The sequence below is a fragment of the Paroedura picta genome, chromosome 2 (assembly GCF_049243985.1).
Source record: "Paroedura picta isolate Pp20150507F chromosome 2, Ppicta_v3.0, whole genome shotgun sequence".
Taxonomy (NCBI): domain Eukaryota; kingdom Metazoa; phylum Chordata; class Lepidosauria; order Squamata; family Gekkonidae; genus Paroedura; species Paroedura picta.
Window position 1 is genome coordinate 181,809,253 of NC_135370.1, and position 17,795 is coordinate 181,827,047.

A 17,795-nucleotide genomic window follows, 5' to 3' on the forward strand; every position below is an offset into this window, starting at 1 on the left:
GTGGAGGGGGCTGCCTAAGGAGGTGGGGAGCTCCCCCTCACTGGCCGTCTCCAAGCAGCGGCTGGACAGATCCTTCTCCTGGATTCTTAAGGCAGATCCTGCACTGAGCAGGGGGTGGGATTAGATGGCCTCCATGGCCCCTTCCCACTCTAGGATTCTAGGAGTCTAGTTCAGCAGTGGAAGGGGCTGCCTAAGTAGGTGGGGAGCTCCCCCTCACTGGCCGTCTCCAAGCAGCGGCTGGGCAGATCCTTCTCCTGGATGCTTAAGGCTGATCCTGCACTGAGCAGGGGGTGGGATTAGATGGCCTCCATGGCCCCTTCCCACTCTAGGATTCTAGGAGTCTAGTTCAGCAGTGGAAGGGGCTGCCTAAGGAGGTGGGGAGCTCCCCCTCACTGGCCGTCTCCAAGCAGCGGCTGGACAGATCCTTCTCCTGGATGCTTAAGGCTGATCCTGTACTGAGCAGGGGGTGGGATTAGATGGCCTCCATGGCCCCTTCCCACTCTAGGATTCTAGGAGTCCAGTTCAGCAGTGGAAGGGGCTATCTAAGGAGGTGGGGAGCTCCTCCTCACTGGCCGTCTTCAAGCATCGTCTGGACAGATCCTGCTTGAGGCTGATCCTGCATTGAACAGGGGGTTGGACTAGATGGCCTCTATCTATGGAGACTTTCATCTCTATGATTCTAAGTGAGAGCTGTAGGAGAACTGCTCTGCTAGGAACAGCTCTCAAAGAACTGTGACTGGCCCAAACCCAGCTCTCCAGATTAGATGCCGCTGCTCTTTAACTGCTACTGCATGTTGACTCTCATAACTTGCCAGAAGTCACTTGATAGCTCTGTCCACCGTTGTCAGATCTGCTTTGAGACCCATGTCTGACTGCTTACAGCTTGGTCTTCTGGGACCCCTGGAGACCACCTTGTAGCCAGCGCAGTCTAGTGGTTGAGGGCAGCAGCCTCTAATCTGGAGTAGTGAGTGTGATTTCCTGCTCCTCCACGTGCAGCCAGATGGGGGACATTGGGCCATTCCCAGTTCTCTTAGAGCTGTTCTCACAACAGTTCTCTCAGAGCTCTCTCTGCCCCACCTACATCTCTTGAGGAGAAAGGAAGGCAATTGTAAGACTCCTTTGTGTAGAGAAATGTACCAGGATGGCCACCACACCTGGGGCTTTTTGTTTTGTGTGTGTGTATGGGGGGGCCTCTTGTGGCGCAGGGTGGTAAGGCAGCAGAAATGCTGTCTGAAGATGTCTGCCCATGAGGCTGGGAGTTCGATCCCAGCAGCCGGCTCAAGGTTGACTCAGCCTTCCATCCTTCCGAGGTCGGTAAAATGAGTACCCAGCTTGCTGCTGGGGGGTAAACGGTAATGACTGGGGAAGGCACTGGCAAACCACCCCGTATTGAGTCTGCCAAGAAAACACTAGAGGGCGTCACCCCAAGGGTCAGACATGACTCGGTGCTTGCACAGGGGATACCTTTACCTTTTATGGGGGGGGGGGGAGAATTAAAACATCTGCTCTTAACCCCCCCCCCCGTCCTTTTTCTTCATATGCAATAGTGTCCTAGGGTTGCCAGCCTCCAGGTGATACCTGGAACTATCGTCACTGCAGTTCCTCTCCAGACACCCAAGGCCAGTTCCCCTCAGAAAAATGGCAGCGGGGGGGGGGGTCTGGCCTGATGCCCAGCTACCCCCCCCCCCCGTCATCTGCAGGGACTTCCCAACCCTCCTGTGGCCCCCTTCAGCGCCCCGTCTGAGGCTCACGCAATCTGTGACTGAACTGGTGAGGATTCCATTGGCAAGGGAAAGGAACTCTGCCTATGCCCAGAGGCAAGTTCACCTTATTTAGTTCCTATGCCCAACTCCAGAGCTGGGTGATGTTGGCACCAGTGCAGAAGGAAGGAAGGAAGGAAGGAAGGAAGGAAGGAAGGAAGGAAGGAAGGAAGGAAGGAAGGAAGGAAGGAAGGAGAATTTGAATTAAGGAAGGAAGGAAGGAAGGAAGGAAGGAAGGAAGGAAGGAAGGAAGGAAGGAAGGAAGGAAGTGGAGTGGAGTGGGAAGGAAGGAAGGAAAAAAGGAAGGAAAAAAGGAAGGAAGGAAAAGCTAGAAAGTAAAGGAATTTTGTAGGGAAGGAAGGACAGAGGGAAGGAAGAGAAAAAGAAATTCTGTACGGAAAGGAAGGGAGGTTGGAGAGAGAGAGAGAGAGAGAGAGAGAGAGAGAGAGAGAGAGAGAGAGAGAGAGAGAGAGAGAGAGAAAGAAAGAAAGAAAGAAAGAAAGAAAGAAAGAAAGAAAGAAAGAAAGAAAGAAAGAAAGAAAGAAAGAGACCCCTCCTCCTCCTCCCCCCCGAGGGGCTCCCGGTTGCAGGCGAGGCGGCGTCCTCCAGGGGAGGAAGTGGCGGCTGTTTCCTGCGCGGCCGGAGGGAGCCGCTGGACTCGGGCGGGCGGGCGCGGCTGGCTGGCTGGCTGGGCGGGGAGGGAGGCGGGCGAGGCGAGGCGGTGGACTCGGTCGGTGGCGCGGAGGGTCCCCCCAGCTGTTGCGCGCGTGGCCGGCCTGGCGCAGCGGGCTCCGGGAGCGGGAGGCGCTTCAGCTCGGCGAGGGGCGCGGAGCTCAGGTAAGGACCCCCCCCCCCCCCAAAAAAAAAGGCCGGGGAAAGGGAGGAGGGTCCCGCCCGGATGCCCGGCGCCACTGGGAACGCCCCCCTTTTGCAACCAGCCCCCCCCCGGGCTGTACAAATCAAGGGGTGGGGTGGGGTGGGGTGGGGTGGGGTGGGGGGAGCCTGCGGCAAGGACGGGCCCTCCCCGATGCAAAATGAAAAATAGACACGCGTGTCCCGTTCCTCCCCCAAACCCGCATTCAGACGAGCGCGTCGACACGCGACCGATGCGCGGCGGCTGGCTGGTTGCGCCCGCGGGAACGCTGCCTTGGGGCTGAGCCCCTTCGCTGGGCGTGATGATCCCTTTGGTTTGGGGGGAAGCGAAAGCGTGGGGGTGGGAGCCCCCCCCCACAGGGAGTTGCCTTCTCTTTGTTCCTTCAAATGAAGCCCCCCCCCAAAAAAAGCCCGAGAGTCGCAGTGTGGTGGCGGCACACGCCCCTTTGGGCACCCTGAGCATCATCTGTCATTCTCCCCCCCCCCCCCGCTTCCAGCCCCCCACCCCATCTGGTCCCTTTTGTGTCTCTAGCTGGGGAAGCCTGGCTTTTTTTGGGGGGTTGCAATATGGGGTGGTCTTGCTTCTCCGGCTGCAGAGATTTCTTGGGCTTGGCACCTATTCCGAGGCGGCCGTCGGTGGAAGTGATCCAGCAGCAGAAGTGGGTGGCGTAGGGGGGTGGTGGCGGAAAACCTCCCCAAAGCCTGAAGTGGAAGGGAGGTGGTCTGGGCGGAAGGCATCCGTGGACCCCCAGATGCTGAACCGAGGAGGGCTGCCGAGGGGCAGTGGCTTGAACCGGGTTGTTCCTTTTTTGCCTCGTGGAAACACATCCACCGCTGCTTTTGGCCCACCGGTCCACCCTTCTTTTCCGGCTCCTTCACAGAACCCCACCAGGATGGAAGCTGGTTTGGGGGAAAGGGGGACCGTTTGGCAAGGGTAGAAAAAATCTCAGAATGGTTTTGTGTGTGAGAGAAAGATTATCGGGGGGGGGGGGAGGGGAACCAGCCACGAAGCCAGAAGGCCGTTTCTGTGAACAAGGACTGGATTTGGAATACTTTGGCCCGGTTTGTTAATCTCGGGGTGGAAGGAATGCAGCCCTGCTTTTTCCGCCGTGGAGTCGGAGATCGGCTTTTCCACCGGTTCCCTTGGCACCCTTCAAAGAGACTGGCGCAAAAGAGTCAAGCTCTACTCCCCACCCTTTTGGGTGGCTTCCTTAAAACAGGAGCGGCCAAACGGTGGCTTGTCAGATGACCATGGACTACGATGACCATGAGCCCCTGCCGGCAGGGGCTCATGGTTTTCGTAGTCCATTGACATCCGGAGACCCATCGTTTGGCTGCCCTGCCTTAAAAGAACCGTGCCTTGCTCACAAAAGCCAGATTGTATTCATTTATTGTATTGCTCAGGTTTTTTATACCACCCATCCTGTGAGATCCGAGAACCTTTGAATTAGGAGTCCTTAAATGCAACTCGCTCCTGTGGGGGTGGGGGGAGAAATACAATATAAGAGAAGGAAGGGAAAGGGACCCACGAAAAGAGCACCTTTTGTTTCCTGTTACTGAACAAAGCGGGGAGCAAGTGGAGCACCCGACAGTGGGGGATCGGGTGAGCCTTCATTCTTGTGGGGGGTGGGGGCACGGACCCCCGGCAGGAAGAAAGGGGAGAAAAGGAACCCGGAATGGCAGGCGGGGTGGGTGGGGGTGGGGGGTGGAACCGAACGCAGGTGGTTGTTCAAAGCTGGCTGACTCCGAAATCGAAACAGCCTGGCTTCCTCCCTCGGCCTCGTCTACTCCCCCAACCCTGCCCCGGTCGTCTATCATGCATTAATAGAGAATAACAGCCTATTAAGGTTAATGGCCCGTTCTGTCTGAGTACGGAAGTAATCGCCAGACAAAGCGACCGGGTGCTGCCGCTCCCCAAGGAGGTTTCAAATAGGCTGGTTATTGTTTGCACGTTGAATTTAAGGAGCCCCCAGAGTTGGTGCTCACCCCCCTCCTGCCTCCGGACAGGAATCACCTGGTGGGCTCTCAACGTGCCTTTTCCCGGAAGACCGCAGCCACGCACCCGTTGTTAGTCTTCATGGCATCCAGAGCCACCCGGTGCCTGAGAACAGTAGCCAGATGTGTTTGGGGACCCCTGTCGTTGGACTCTCAGGTTTGGAGGGCGGGAGGCGTGGCCTTTTTGGTAGTAGCCCCTGCCGCCGGACGGCTGAGGTAGATTGAGGCTAAGCCCACTCTGGTCGGGTCTTGGAATTGAGGCAGGAAGGGCGACCACCTGCTGCCCACAAGCAGGCAGTGGAGAGCTTCCTCTGTGACAGTCTTTACCAGGGGGAAGTCAAAATGAGACCCTCCAGATGTCCATGGACTACAATTCCCAGGAGCCCCTGCCAGCGAATGCTGGCAGGGGCTCCTGGGAATTGTAGTCCATGGACTTCTGGAGGGCCACAGTTTGACTACCCCTGGTCTTTACTCTGGATAGCCACTCCTCCTCCATATGCAGCCAGCTGCCTGACCTTGGACCAGTCCCAGTTCTCTCAGAGCTCTCTCAGCCTCACCTACCTCACAGGGTGACGGTTGTGGGGAGGGGAATGGGAAGGTGATTGGAAGCTGCTTTAGAGACTTCTTTGGGTAATGAAAGGCAGGGTATAACAGCGAACTCTTCTTCTTTGAGAGCCTGCTTGGTGTCGTGGTTAAAAGCAGCGGCCTCTAATCTGAGAACCGGGTTTGATTCCCTGCTTCTCCACATGCAGCCCGCTAGGCGGCCTTGGGCCATTCCCAGTTCTCTCAAGGCTGTCCTTACAGAGCAGTTCTCTTAGAGCTCTCTCAGCCCCACCTGCTTCCCAGGTGGGGAGAGGAAGGGAAAGGGGTTTGTAAGCCACTCGGGGACTCCTTCGAGCAGTAAAAAGCAGGGTATAAAATTCCAGCTCTTCTTCTTGCCTCGAAACACCCCCCCCCCTCCCCAGGGATCACCATGAATCAGCTCCGACTTGAGTTATTTTGCCCCACCTGGTTTGAGAGCCAGTTTGGTGTCGTGGTTAGGAGTGCGGAGTTCTAATCTGGCATGCCGGGTTCGATTCTGCCCTCCCCCACATGCAGCCAGCTGGGTGACCTTGGGCTCATCACGGCACTGATAAAACTGTTCTGACCGAGCAGGAATATCAGGGCTCTCTCAGCCTCACCCACCTCCCAGGGTGTCTGTTGTGGGGAGAGGAAAGGGAAGGCGATTGGAAGCCACTTTGAGACTTCTTCGGGTAGAGAAAAGCGGCATATAAGGACCAACTCTTCTTCTTCTTCAGTGATATCAGGGCTCTCTCAGCCTCCCCTCCCTCACAGGGTGTCTGTTGTGGGGAGAGGAAAGGGAAGGCGACTGGAAGCTCCTTTGAGACTCCTTCGGGTAGGGAAAAGCGGCATATAAGAACCAACTTTCTTCTTCTTCTTCAGTGATATCAGGGCTCTCTCAGCCTCCCCTCCCTCACAGGGTGTCTGTTGTGGGGAGAGGAATGGGAAGGCGACTGTAAGCCGCTTTGAGCCTCCTTTGGGTAGGGAAAAGCGGCATATAAGAACCAACTCTTCTTCTTCTTCTTCTTGATCCCGTCAGGTCTTGGAAGAGAGCGGGGTTGACCTCGGCTAGGAATCGAATAGTTGAGCTACTTAGGAATTTCAGGGTGGCTGTGCAGAGGCAGGCAAGGACCACCTGCCCCGTTCGTCTCTTCCCCATCGGGTTGTCACAATTCGGTCACAGCTTGACGGCTCTTGACACATGGGGACATGCGCATGCGAGGACTTTACCCCCCCCACACACACACACACACTCCCCATGTTTCATATTAACTGGATTTCCCTGAATTCTCAAATTTTAATCCTCTTTGCTGCCTTATGGCCCCTGGCTCAGCTGGGAAAGGATTCTGCTTAACTGTGATGCAGAAAGCTACTTGGGGGTTTTTGCTCTCCAGGAGGCCTGTGTCTCCTTGGTGGGCCTGGCTGTCCTATAAGCCCTGCATGCGAATCCTGTGGCCGGGGGATCAGCGTTCGGCGAGTCATAAACGTTCTGAGAAGTGAATTTAGTTCCTGCGCCTGCTGCTAAGAAAGCAGAGATCTGAATTTTAAAAAGCAGCAATAATCGAGAATAAGCAGGGTAGGAAACCCTTTTTAAAAATTCCAGCTGGGATGGGAGCTGGAAGGGAGAAACCTATATAGGGGTTTTAGTTGCATGCCGTGACTTAATTATTATTTATTAAAATTATTATTTATTCAATGATTTATTACATGTCTTTGCTGGCCTTCCAGTATGGCCCAGAGCAGTGTTATTATATATATATTATTATAAAATAAAATGATAATTAATAGATAAATTGGGACCCAGAGCGGCTTATGGCATTTCCATTTCCTCCATGTTATCTGCACAATGACCCTGCAAGGTTGGCCAGTCTCAATGTATTTGCCTGCCCTATTGTCACCCAGCCAGCTTCCACGGCTGAGCAAGGATTCGAACCTGGATCTCCCAAATTCTGGTCGGTCATTCTAACCGCCACTGCATGCTGCCTCAGAGACAGAGCCGAGTTCAAATCCCTGCTCGGCCCAGAGGGTTGCTGACCTAGTTGGCGTTCCTCAGTTTCGTTTTGTTTCTTAATTTGGGACAGTAGACCTGTCTGGGGAATTGGGATGTCACAAATCGTAGAAGGTAATGTCATTTCAGATGAGAAACTGGGATTTGATTCTCCTGCCCGGCCGGTCGCTGTTGGGGCTGCCTCTTTGCCCGGGTGAAGACGAACGGAGCTCTGTGGCAGGTTTTCTTTTAATTACTCTCCTGTCCCACAACTGGGAATGCCTCCCTCCATTCCCCTCTACTCCTGCCATTTTAATTTCCTTTACAAGAATTTCTGGGCAGTTATGATGATCGATTCAGGGGGATCGAAGCAGCAGGAGAAGGTTTGCGTCCGGGGTCACCCTTCCGACCAGGCATGCTTTATTCACGGGAGACGCGTTAATGCGCAGACGTGGTTTGCCAGGCGCATTTAGCACCGTACGACCAGCGCTAGAAAACCGTTCGGTTTTGCATCGTTCGCAGGAACTGGGAGAGGGGAGATTTCCTGATTTCCAACGGCAGGCCATTCCACAAGGCTGGGGCCACCACTGAGAAGGTCCACGAGGCAGGGGCCAACACAGAGGAGGGACATGTACAGGCCATTTTTGGGTTTGCCCATTTGTGGACTGGCACTAGCAGAAGCGAGCAAGATGCCCTCTGGGTCAAAAGGGCCGGGGGCTGGTATTGGGATGACGAGGCCTTCCTTCCCGGGGGTGGTCCGATCTTCCGATCCGTTGAAAACCAGAGGCAGGGTTGAACGCTGGAGGGAAGGGAAGGCAACTGTAAGCCACTTTGAGACTCCTTTGGGTAGAGAAAAGCGGTATATAAGAAACAGCTCTTCTTCTTCTTCAGTCATCTCAGGGCTCTCTCAGCCTCCCTTCCCTCACAGGGTGTCTGTTGTGGGGAGAGGAAAGGGAAGGAGACTGGAAGCCACTTTGAGACTCCTTCGGGGAGAGAAAAGCGGCATATAAGAACCAACTCTTCTTCTTTTTCAGTAATCTCAGGGCTCTCTCAGCCTCCCCTCCCTCACAGGGTGTCTGTTGTAGGGAGAGGAAAGGGAAGGCAACTGTAAGCCGCTTTGAGACTCCTTTGGGTAGGGAAAAGCGGCATATAAGAACCAACTCTTCTTCTTCTCCAGTAATCTCAGGGCTCTCTCAGCCTCCCCTCCCTCACAGGGTGTCTATTGTGGGGAGAGGAAAGGGAAGGCGATTGGAAGCTGCTTTGAGACTCCTTCGGGTAGGGAAAAGCAGCATAGAAGAACCAACTCTTCTTCTTCTTCAGTAATATCAGGGCTCTCTCAGCCCCCACCTCCCTCACAGGGTGTCTATTGTGGGGAGAGGAAAGGGAAGGCGATTGGAAGCTGCTTTGAGACTCCTTCGGGTAGGGAAAAGCAGCATAGAAGAACCAACTCTTCTTCTTCTTCAGTAATCTCAGGGCTCTCTCAGCCTCACCCACCTCACAGGGTGTCTGTTGTGGGGAGAGGAAAGGGAAGGAGACTGGAAGCCACTTTGAGACTCCTTCGGGGAGAGAAAAGCGGCATATAAGAACCAACTCTTCTTCTTCTTCTTCAGTAATCTCAGGGCTCTCTCAGCCTCCCTTCCCTCACAGGGTGTCTGTTGTGGGGAGAGGAAAGGGAAGGAGACTGGAAGCCGCTTTGAGCCTCATTCGGGTAGAGAAAAGTGGCATATAAGAACCAACTCTTCTTCTTCGTCATTGACTTCAGAGCCCGATGGATTTCTCAACCCATGACTTCCAAGGAAGCACAAACTGGGAAGCGCCGTGTAGTGGTCAGAGCATCAAGCTAAAGATAGAGTGGGAGGGGAAATGATGCAGAACGCCTAGCGAGCTTGGTGTAGTTGTTAAAAGAGGTGGTCTCAAATCTGGAGAACCGGCTTTGAGTCCCTGCTCCTCCTCCACATGCCAGCTGGGTGACCTTGGCCTAGTCACAGTTCTCTCAGAGCTCTCAGCCCCACCTAACTCATCGGCTGTTGTGGGGAGAGGAGAGCTTTGAGACTCCTTTGGGTAGTGAAAAGTGGGGCAAAAAACCCAACTCTTCTTCTTCTAGCCTCCTTCCCAGGGTTGCCAGCTTCCAGGTAGGACCTGGAGATCCCTTGGGATCCCACTTGGTCTCCAGATGACGGAAATCAGTTCCCTTAGAGAAAATCTCTTCAGAGGAACGAGTGTCCTGGTCTTGGGGACAACCGCTATTTGGAGTCTGGTAGTCCCTGCGGGTCCAGGAAGATTTTGGGAGGCTGAACATTCAAGATAGAATACCGACAAAGATATCTTGATTCTTGAAAAGTCCTGCCTCCCCAAATCCTGTTTGCCATTCCAAGGGGCTATTTGCCTTGCACCTGCCTGGGGGGGGGGGGGGAATGGCTGCTTTGAAGGGGGTGCCCCCCAGCATTCCCCCTCTCCAACATCCCTCCTCTCCCAAAACTCTGCCCCTCCCCTGGCTCCGCCCCCAAAGCATCCAGGGATTTTCCAAACTGGAAACAAAATTAGGGAGGGGACAACCACCCCTAGGGGAAAGGTGGGATAAAAATATCACCCACGGCTCCAGGCATTTCTGGACAGAAGAAACCCATGTGGAAGTTGCGTACAGCTTCTGCCTGTGAATGGAAAAGGGTTAATTGGTCATCGGATTTAGATTGGTTTTAGCTGGGGATGGTTATATTTTATTGGGGGGGGGGGATTAATATTGTAATCTGCCTCGAGCCAGTTTGCTGGGAGCAGAGATTAATAAATCCAATAATGGTAATAATAAAAATAATTTAATTCTATTTATGTAATGTATATGGACCAGACCCTCCCTGCAGAGCGGGCTCGGGGAGGTTGACATCATCAAATTGATGAGCGCAAAGATGAAAACCATAAATAAAAGTATAAGTTCTAAAACAACATTCATTCATTCATTCATTCATTCATTCATTCATTCATTCATTCATTCATTCATTCATTCATTCATTCATTCATTGCATGTAAGACCTGTAGTAGTTCAAAGCCTAAGATGGCGTCAAGGACTCCGGTAGTTTATCTAGCTCACAAATGGTCAAACTGTGGCTCTCCAGATGTTCATGGACTACAATTCCCATGAGCCTCTGCCAGCATATAAAGGCTCATGGGAATCGTAGTGTGTGGACAGAAGGACAGCGTGGTTCATCCAGATGCCGAAGGCTCACTGTTTCGTTCTGTGTATTCAGTCCCTGCCCTGGGCGGTGACTCACGGGCTAGAGGCCTCTGTGGGAGGGCAGGCCTGGTTCTCCCGCCCTCCGAAACGAAACCTTTTAAGATCTGAGTCAAATCTCTGCCCAACAGTCAGCAAGGACCAAACACTTATCTCAAAATCTGATTTTAGAAAGTCCATTTGAGAATGCAGGGCATCTCCAGTCAACTAGCAATGGCAGCTGCCCCCTGGGGTGCCAACCTGCAGGGGGGGATTGGAATTGTCCCACTTGAAAACCGTCTGGAGACGATGCAACTTCAGAAGAGGAATCTCAATAGCATCTCCTCTCTGCTGTGATTCTTTCCTAAGTTTGGGCCTCCCCTCCTGTTACCAGGAATTACATAGCTCAGAGTTGGCAGCTGGAGCCCCAAGAAAACTCACCATTGAAACCGGACTACAATAATAGAATCATAGAGTTGGAAGGGCCCTCCTGGGTCATCTATTCCAACCCCCTGCACTATGCAGGACACTCCCAACCATCTCGCTCACCCACTGTCACCTGCCACCCCCTTGAACCTTCACAGAATCAGCCTCTCCGTCAGATGGCTCTCCAGCCTCGGTTTAAAAATCGCCAAAGATGGAGAACCCACCACCTCCCGAGGAAGCCTGTTCCACTGAGGAACTAACTTTTAGGAATTTCTCCCTGAGGTTTAGACGGAATTTCTTTTGCATTAATTTCATCCCCTTGGTTCTGGCCTGTGCCTCTGGGGCAAGAGAGAACAACTCTGCTCCATCCTTTACATCAGTGGTCCCCAACCTGCGGGCCGCGGCCCGGCGCCGGGCCGCAAAGGCCATGGCGCCGGGCCGCGGCTCCCTCTCCCCGCCCCCCCCCCCGCAGTAAAAAACTTCCCAGGCCGCAAGCTTGCGGCCTGGGAAGCTACTTACTGCGGGAGGGCGGGGAGAGGGAATCAGGGCCGGGCCGCGCCCGTGCAGGCCGCGCCCCGCGCGGCCCGATGCGCGGGTGCGGCCCGCCGGCGCGGCTCGCGGGCGCGGCCCGATCCGCGGGTGCCACAGTTTGACCATTTGTGAGCTAGATAAACTACCAGAGTCCTTGCCACCATCTTAGGCTTTGAACTACTACCGGTCTTATATGCAATGAATGAATGAATGAATGTTGTTTTAGAACTTATACTTTTATTTATGGTTTTCATCTTTGCGCTCATCAATTTGATGATGTCAACCTCCCCGAGCCCGCTCTGCAGGGAGGGTCTGGTCCATATACATTACATAAATAGAATTAAATTATTTTTATTATTACCATTATTGGATTTATTAATCTCTGCTCCCAGCAAACTGGCTCGAGGCAGATTACAATATTAATCCCCCCCCCCCAATAAAATATAACCATCCCCAGCTAAAACCAATCTAAATCCGATGACCAATTAACCCTTTTCCATTCACAGGCAGAAGCTGTACGCAACTTCCACATGGGTTTCTTCTGTCCAGAAATGCCTGGAGCCGTGGGTGATATTTTTATCCCACCTTTCCCCTAGGGGTGGTTGTCCCCTCGCTAATTTTGTTTCCAGTTTGGAAAATCCCTGGATGCTTTGGGGGCGGAGCCAGGGGAGGGGCAGAGTTTTGGGAGAGGAGGGATGTTGGAGACGGGGAATGCTGGGGGGCACCCCCTTCAAAGCAGCCATTTCCCCCCCCCCCCAGGCAGGTGCAAGGCAAATAGCCCCTTGGAATGGCAAACAGGATTTGGGGAGGCAGGACTTTTCAAGAATCAAGATATCTTTGTCAGTATTCACTCTTAATGCTCAGCCTCCCAAAATCTTCCCCTCAGGGGTGTGGCCCGCGGGCGTGGCCAGGCGCAGCTCGCGAGCGCGGGCGCGGCCCGAAGCGTGGGAGGGCGCGGCCCGATGCCCTGACGGTCCCCAGCCTAATAAAGGTTGGGGACCACTGCTTTACATGGCAGCCTTTTAAATACTTGAAGATGGTGATCAGATCCCCTCTCAGACGTCTCCTCTCCAGGCTAAACAGACCAAGCTCCCCCAACCTTTCCTCCTACGTCTTGGTCTCCAAACCCCTCACCATCTTTGTTGCCCTCCTCTGGACACGCTCCAGTTTGTCAACATCCCTCTTCAACTGGGGTGCCCAAAACTGAACACAGGACTCCAAGGGAGGCCGAACCAGAGCAGAGCAAAGCGGTACCATCACCTCCCGTGATCTGGACACGATACTCCGTTTGATACAGCCCAAAATCCCATTTGGCTTTTTCGCCGCCAAGTCACCCTGCTGACTCCTGTTCAGTGGATGGGCTTCTAAGACTCCTCATGGCACCTGGGCTTGACCCAGTGGCCTGATCCAGCATGGCACCTGTTACGTTCCTGTGTCTAGGCAAGTGATGATTATTATTAATGTTTTAGACGAGGGGGTGGAGTGACTACTCATCAAGTTTGCAGATGACACCAAATTGGGAGGACTGGCAAATACTCCGGAAGATAGAGACAGAGTTCAACGAGATCTGAACACAATGGAAAAATGGGCAAATGAGAACAAGATGCAATTTAGTAAAGATAAATGTAAAGTTCTGCATCTGGGTCAGAAAAATGAAAAGCATGCCTACTGGATGGGGGATACGCTTCTAGGTAACACTGTGTGTGAACAAGACCTTGGGGTACTTGTGGATTGTAAACTAAACATGAGCAGGCAGTGTGATGCAGCAGTAAAAAAGGCGAATGCCATTTTGGGCTGTATCAACAGGGGCATCACATCAAAATCACAAGATGTCATAGTCCCATTGTATACGGCACTGGTCAGACCACACCTGGAGTACTGTGTACAGTTCTGGAGGCCTCACTACAAGAAGGATGTAGATAAAATTGAAAGGGTACAGAGGAGAGCGACGAGGATGATCTGGGGCCAAGGGACCAAGCCCTATGAAGATAGGTTGAGGGACTTGGGAATGTTCAGCCTGGAGAAAAGGAGGTTGAGAGGGGACATGATAGCCCTCTTTAAGTATTTGAAAGGTTGTCACTTGGAGGAGGGCAGGATGCTGTTTCTGTTGGCTGCAGAGGAGAGGACACGCAGTAATGGGTTTAAACTACAAGTACAACGATATAGGCTAGATATCAGGAAAATGTTTTTCACAGTCAGAGTAGTTCAGCAGTGGAATAGGCTGCCTAAGGAGGGGGTGAGCTCCCCCTCCCTGGCAGTCTTCAAGCAAAGGTTGGATACACACTTTTCTTGGATGCTTTAGGATGCTTTGGGCTGATCCTGCATTGAGCAGGGGATTGGACTAGATGGCCTCTATGGCCCCTTCCAACTCTATGGTTCTATGATTCTATGATGATCTGTCTTCTAGGTGCTTGGGGGTGGGGTGGGGCCATAGTGTTAGGGTTTCTGGGGTCCTGGCCCCGCTAGTGGACCTCCCGATGGCCCCTGGCATCAGGCCACTGCATGACACACAGTGTTGGCTCCGGATCAGATGGGCCTGATCCAACATGGCTTCTCTGAGGTTCTTATAAAGTGGAAGCGACTCATGTGGACATCGCACACGCCCATGCAGGCAGCTCACAAGCCTTCCTGCACACCAACCCCATTGCAGAAAGCATCACATTGTCTTTGCTTCGTGCTTCCATTTCGGCCTGACTATGGCTGAATTCCCGTCCCCAGAAGCCCCTCCTCCCCCCAGAAGCCCCCAGCCAAACCATGTGCTTATTTAAGCTGCTGCAGCCTCAAAGACATCGGTTCCCCTTGCCTCCCTTTGGCCCGGCAGCCTCCCTGCTTGGAATCTCAGCAGCCCTTGGTCTCTCGATGGTATCAGTCGGGTCACCGGAGGACTCAGGTGCAGACACTGCCTTGGAATAGTCCTCGGGGCCTCCCTCCCTCCCTCCCTCCCTCTCTCGGGAAGCTGTGCTGGCACAGTTAATCATTTTCTGCACGCTTGCTCCCGTCAGATTTCCAGCGTCTTTCCTGCCGTCGCCTGAGAGCTCATCCGAGCTGGCTTGCACTGTTTTGGACAGGCTGAGAGAGTCAGCATGTGATTCCCACAAATCTCACTCAGGGGCCAGCCAGTTCCTCTGGAGGGCCAGCAACAGGGCAGAGAGGCCGAGGCCTTCCTAAGGACATCAGGAGAGCCCTGCTGGGTCAGACCAGGGTCCATCCAGTCCAGCCTCCTGTCTCACACAGGGGCCAGCCAGTTCCTCTGGAGGGCCAGCAACAGGGCAGAGAGGCCGAGGCCTTCCTAAGGACATCAGGAGAGCCCTGCTGGGTCAGACCAGGGGTCCATCCAGTCCAGCCTCCTGTCTCACACAGGGGCCAGCAGGTTCCTCTGGAGGGCCAGCAACAGGGCAGAGAGGCCGAGGCCTTCCTAAGGACATCAGGGGAGCCCTGCTGGGTCAGACCAGGGGTCCATCCAGTCCAGCCTCCTGTCTCACACAGGGGCCAGCCAGTTCCTCTGGAGGGCCAGCAACAGGGCAGAGAGGCTGAGGCCTTCCTAAGGACACCAGGAGAGCCCTGCTGGGTCAGACCAGGGGTCCATCCAGTCCAGCCTCCTGTCTCACACAGGGGCCAGCCAGTTCCTCTGGAGGGCCAGCAACAGGGCAGAGAGGCCGAGGCCTTCCTAAGGACATCAGGAGAGCCCTGCTGGGTCAGACCAGGGGTCCATCCAGTCCAGCCTCCTGTCTCACACAGGGGCATGCCAGTTCCTCTGGAGGGCCAGTAACAGGGCAGAGAGGCCGAGGCCTTCCTAAGGACACCAGGAGAGCCCTGCTGGGTCAGACCAGGGGTCCATCTAGTCCAGCATCCCATCTCATACAGTGGCCAACCAGTTCCTCCAGAGCAGACTTTCTCAAGCAGGGTTTCATGAAAACCGTAGGGTTTCCTGATTGCTCCAGAAGTTGTTTATTCCTGTGGCCATCACTGCATCCTCCAGCGGCTCGTTCCCCTTTTCAGTGGCTCTGTGTAAAGTGGCATTTCCTTTTCTCCTTCCTGAACCTACTGCCAGTCACCTTCATTAGATGCCAAATTAGGAAAGCAGTACAGAAATGTCATAAGCAATAACCGCAATGCCCTCGGGTTCACATAGCTTGAAAGAGGAAGAAAAAGTTTCAGTTCTTTAATGTCTTCTTTATATAGAACACGTCAGGCTGCCAGCTCCTGAGTGACGAATTCCTGTATATCTGGCCTTGGGGCCTGGAGAAAGACAGGATGTCAATTGTGCTGAATGCTTGAGAAACCAGTTTCCAAATCTGCCCTTTTCCCCTCCCTCTGCCATCTGGAAGTCCGCTGTCATTCTAGGGGGGTGGCCACCTGGAGGTTGGCAACCCTCAGCAGCAGGCAGCCGTCCACGTACCTTCGTCCCTCTTTTTTTCTTTATAATTTTATTTTGTGAGAATACACAGAAAGAAAAATAAAGGAGTTTGAAACACAACATTCCCCCTTCCCTTTGCCCCCCTTTCCCCCCCCCCAGTCTTTTCTTTCTTCTTACATGCCTCTTTTAGTGAGCTAGTCCAAATAGAAGCTCCAATGCTCCCGAAATTCTTCATCTGACCTCCTATTTGCCATCTTTAACCGCTCCTACGGAGCGGATTAAATAAAGCCCTAAGGGATGTGTGGGCGGAGAAAGGGTGGGGCCTGTCCGTGATAAAAACTCGGAGGGGCCCAATCAGGAGCCACGAAGCGGCTCCTGATTGGGCCCCTCCGAGTGCCACTCAAGGGCCAAGTGCCCAATTGGGAGGCGCGCCCTGAGGAGGAGTAAGCCGTACGCCTGTTCCCATCGGGGTTCCCCCCCCCAGCCCCAGCGCTCCCAAAATACGGCTCCAGCCGCCCCGACCTACCAGCTCCCTATCACCAAGACGCGCCCTGCCTCAGCTCTGCCCGTTTTTAGAAATGGGCTTTCCTTCTAGTAGATCAATAAAACCAGAGTCCAGGGGCACCTTTAAGACCAACAAAGATTTATTCCAGGCGTGAGCTTTAGAGGGCAAGCACCCTTCCTCATAGAACTTCCATCGTGACTGTGGGAATATAAAGCAAAAATTAATTCTGTTAAATTAGCAAACTGTGTCACACATCCAAATTCTTTGCCAAAACAGCCAATCAGCCAATGTTTGCCATAGGCCATTTAGGCCATTCTTGGCCAGATCAGCAGGTTTATCTAACCAAGAGTCCACCGTTGGTATCTCTTGAGATTTTGAATTCTTGGCTAATACAAGTCTTGCCACCGTTGTAGAAGAAGAAGAGTAGGTTCTTAGATGCCGCTTTTCTCTCCCCGAAGGAGGCTCAAAGCGGCTTCCAATCACCTTCACTGGCAGTCTTGAAGCAAAGGCTGGATACACACTTTTCTTGGATGCTTTAGGATGCTTTGGGCTGATCCTGCGTTTAGCGGGGGGGGGGGGGACTAGATGGCCTGCATGGCCCCTTCCAACTCTTTGATTCTATGATTCTGATTCTGAGCAGGGGGTTGGAGTAGATGGCCTGTGTGGCCCCTTCCAACTCTATGATTCTGTGATTCTGATTCTGAGCAGGGGGTGGGACTAGATGGCCTGTATGGCCCCTTCCAACTCTATGATTCTGTGATTCTGATTCTGAGCAGGGGGTTGGAGTAGATGGCCTGTGTGGCCCCTTCCAACTCTATGATTCTGTGATTCTGATTCTGAGCAGGGGGTGGGACTAGATGGCCTGTATGGCCCCTTCCAACTCTATGATTCTGTGATTCTGATTCTGAGCAGGGGGTTGGACTAGATAGCCTGTATGGCCCCCTCCAACTCTATGATTCTGTGATTCTGATTCTGAGCAGGGGGTTGGACTAGATGGCCTGTGTGGCCCCTTCCAACTCTATGATTCTGTGATTCTGATTCTGAGCAGGGGGTTGGACTAGATGGCCTGTGTGGCCCCTTCCCACTCTATGATTCTGTGATTCTGATTCTGAGCAGGGGGTTGGACTAGATGGCCTGTATGGCCCCTTCCCACTCTATGATTCTGTGATTCTGATTCTGAGCAGGGGGTGGGAGTAGATGGCCTGTGTGGCCCCTTCCAACTCTATGATTCTGTGATTCTGATTCTGAGCAGGGGGTGGGACTAGATGGCCTGTATGGCCCCTTCCAACTCTATGATTCTGTGATTCTGATTCTGAGCAGGGGGTTGGAGTAGATGGCCTGTGTGGCCCCTTCCAACTCTATGATTCTGTGATTCTGATTCTGAGCAGGGGGTTGGAGTAGATGGCCTGTGCGGCCCCTTCCCACTCTATGATTCTGTGATTCTGATTCTGAGCAGGGGGTTGGAGTAGATGGCCTGTGTGGCCCCTTCCAACTCTATGATTCTGTGATTCTGATTCTGAGCAGGGGGTGGGACTAGATGGCCTGTATGGCCCCTTCCAACTCTATGATTCTGTGATTCTGATTCTGAGCAGGGG

General features: G+C 53.5%; 1 protein-coding gene across 2 annotated transcripts in view; it reads left to right on the forward strand.

The window, feature by feature from the left end:
• Positions 1-2,458: 2,458 nt before the first annotated feature.
• The window catches only part of GNG2 (G protein subunit gamma 2), a 62,943-nt gene continuing 47,606 nt past the window's right edge, over positions 2,459-17,795 (forward strand). The window contains exon 1 of one of the 2 annotated variants that reach the window (XM_077324050.1): positions 2,459-2,597. The gene's annotated coding sequence lies outside the window, so the exon portion shown is untranslated. The remainder of the gene's footprint in view (positions 2,598-17,795) is intronic. The other variant, XM_077324051.1, reaches the window with a different exon arrangement.